Raw genomic sequence first — 3,391 nt, 5'->3', positions numbered from 1 at the left:
TTGAAACAATGCTATTGAAGACATAAGGCTGTTAATAGGGCTCAGAGTAGAGAGAAAATACATAAGCCAGAAGATAAAACACCTAAGAAGATGGAAATGAATACTCAGGATGAAAAACAAAAACAGTGAAAGTACTTTGGAGAGAACAACCTGACCATAATAGAGACTGTTCTGTCTTTCAGTTCTGTGTCCTTTATTGAATAATAAAGGTGATAGATTGGATACCCTTTAGGGAATACTTATGATTACTTTATGTTATTAGTGTCCTGGTATTTGTATTACTTCTGTCAGTACATATTTGTATGTATAGAATTGGGTCTGTTCGTATGTGACGTTTTTTTGAAGGTATGTGTTACGTGATATGATGAGAGAAAGTGATAGTATGAGAGATAATGAGATAGTATTAGAGAAGGTAAATGCATCTAATTTGAACTTGATTCCCTCATATTGTGAAGGGACACTTTTTTGTTAAGTACTGTAAACTTAGATTTACACAGTATTCTCAATCTATAAAGCCTATTTACATGCATGATCTCAATTATGAATCTTAGATTTTTTTGTAAGAATAACAGTGAGAACTATAGAATCATAGTTACTCATGGTACATGTTAAACTGTTGTGATGTCAGTAGGTTTTTAAGTTCCAAAAGACTTTTAAGCTTGAAACAATAGAATCTCTGACCTCAAGTGGTTTGTAATATAATATGGTAGGAAAAAACAACTAAGTAGTAAAGAACAATCTACTTTTACATTAGATTAACTGATACATTAATATCTATAACATATCCTCAATTAAATAACTATATATATTTAAAATATTGAAATGTGGATGCTTTTTCTGTTCTAACACCTTAGAATTATATAATTCAGTTACATAGGGTTACAGTAATCACAAAGGTGCTCAGAGGGAAAAAGGTGATAATGATAGCTATTAAGCTTTTTAAAAAATCTCAAATGTGCTTTCACTACTATGGAAAGTTGAGACAACAGATCCAAATATAGAGATAATTATATGCATACAAAATATCTAGTTATAATTATTCATCTTTCTTAAAAATATAAGAGAATAGATTTAGAAGGAAATACTGCTTATATACACAAATCATATTGATGAACTTTAAAAAATCTATTTAATCATAATACTGAACTAAGTGAAGGAGACAAATTAAAGGCATGTCCCTGTTCACAAAGGAACTTAAAACTTATTTGGGGAGACCAAAGGGCATAATTATTCTTCGGTAATTTAAAATAAGTGCTAAATTATGGTGTTGGTTTAGAATTTTAGCAAATATTTTATGGAGGAATGACATAGAATTTGAGAGATAAGTTGGTGAATATTTTATTTTGAAAAAATATTAATAATTAGGACCTTAATTATTTATCATTATAAATAATTTTTCTACTATTAGATTTTTGCAGATATGTTGAAAAGAGATGCTTTAAACAGCTTGAATCACAGAACAATAATAAAAAAGTTTTTGAGGTATATAAACAGATAATTGTTTTTTGAATACTAAATTCTGGTGGGATTTTGTTCTCATAGCTACAATGCAAACTAATTACATCAGCTGTGTATTTCTAATTGAATTCTAACAGTTGTGTTTTAACTTCTGTAGTATTAAACATTGAGCTATATGAATATAATTCTGCTATTAATCAAATTTCCAGTTTAGTGAAAAATATTTTATCTCCCTAACTATTTTATATATTAGGAAATACGTTATTCAGTGCTACTGAAGAAAACATTTGTTTTTATACTTTTAACAAATTTGACAGATTTCAACTTAACAACTAAAAATATAAATGGGGATTTCTCTCCAATTTTATTGGTAATTGGTTATTGCTAGTAGAGAGAAGTTAGATTTTTGTTTATTTACTTTGTGTCTAGATAATATCACATTCTTATTTCTAAAAAGTTTTAGTAGTCTATTTTATTTCTTTTTTGTATTTATGTATATTATTTCTACTTCTTATCTTACTAAATTAGCTTGAATCTATGAAACAAAGCTAAATAATAATGGGAATGAACATGTATGATTTCTTCTTGATTTTAATGGGAATGACTATAGGTTTTTGCTGTTTAGTATCATGTATCATTACTTTGTTATTGTTAATGTTTATCATCTTTAAGTAGTTTTCCTCTAATCCTATTTTACATAAGATGTTTACTTGGATTGACTTCTGAATTTTATATAATGCCTTTCCAGAACCTTTGGATGTAATCATTAGGTTTTTATCTTTTAATTTGTTGATTTAATGAATGTCAGTATATAACCTGATATTGAATTGTCTTTGTGTTAATTTAAATGAGGTTAGGCAGTCAAACTCTGTCTAAATTCAACAGAGGCATACTTTTAAATTTTATTTTCTTTCCACTCATATGAAAGAAAAAGAAAAGTACCAATGGTCTTATTCTGGCTTTATAAACAACATTCACATGTAAATTTACTATGTAAATTTAAATATTAAGCACATTAAGTAAAACAACTAATCAGAATTACAGACTCCTTGGAGACTAAAGATTACATTTGTGAGAGGTAGCAGCAATCTGTAGAGTATAGCTGTTATCCTTTCTAATCTGGATGTCTGTTATTTATTTTTCTTCATTAATTGCTCTGCATAGAATAAGGGCAGTGGCAAGAGCAGACTTGACTCATTCCTGATCTTAGAGGAAAATCATTCTTTCTTTCACTAATTGGTATGATGTTAGCTGTAGATTTTTTTAACGTTGTTTATCAGATTGAGGCAGTTCTCTACAATTTCATTTGTTGAGTGCTTTTTAACATTAATGGATGTTGGATTTCCTGAAGTAATTTTTTTATATCTACTAAAATAGTTATGTGATTTTTATTCTATGTTTTATTGTTATGGCATGTTACATTAAGTATTTTTTTAGTGTTAAGCCCACCTCACATTCCTCAGATAAATCGCACCAAGTCATGGTGTATTTCTTCTTTATATGGTGCTGTAATCAGTTTGCTGGTATTTTATAGAGGATTTTTGTACCTATATTAATAAAAATTAACTGTCTTTAGTTTTCTCGTGGATGTCTTTATCTGTTTCTAGTATAAGGGTAACACTGACCTCATAGAATGAATTGGGAAGTATTTCCACCTCTTTTTATCCCAGCTTTATTGAAATATAATAGACAATTAGTTGCTCATATTTACATTGTACGATTCAATGAGTTTTTTAAAAATTATAGTTGGCATACAACAATATACCAGTTACAGTTGTACAGCCTAGAGATCAGAGATCCACACAACTTGCAGAGCAATCACCCACTAAACCTAGTACCCCTTACGTATTTATTACAACATTATTAACCATCTTCCCCATGCTACACTCTACATCTCCATGTCTATTCTGCAACTATCCATTTGTACCTCTTA

The 3,391-nt window shown here is 28.8% G+C and overlaps 1 protein-coding gene and 1 long non-coding RNA gene across 2 annotated transcripts in view; both read left to right on the top strand.

Moving 5' to 3' along the window:
• LOC111730740 overlaps window positions 1-2,404 on the top strand; it is a 21,679-nt gene extending 19,275 nt beyond the window's left edge. The window contains exon 3 of the long non-coding RNA XR_002776809.1: window positions 2,393-2,404. This is a non-coding gene — a long non-coding RNA (uncharacterized LOC111730740). The remainder of the gene's footprint in view (window positions 1-2,392) is intronic.
• The window catches only part of STXBP5L (syntaxin binding protein 5 like), a 279,142-nt gene that overhangs the window by 27,376 nt on the left and 248,375 nt on the right, over window positions 1-3,391 (top strand). The gene's annotated exons all lie outside the window — the stretch shown is intronic.

This window comes from Pteropus vampyrus, unplaced genomic scaffold (assembly GCF_000151845.1).
Source record: "Pteropus vampyrus isolate Shadow unplaced genomic scaffold, Pvam_2.0 Scaffold1, whole genome shotgun sequence".
In the NCBI taxonomy this organism is placed as follows: Eukaryota; Metazoa; Chordata; class Mammalia; order Chiroptera; family Pteropodidae; genus Pteropus; species Pteropus vampyrus.
This window is presented reverse-complemented; position numbering and strand designations above follow the sequence as displayed.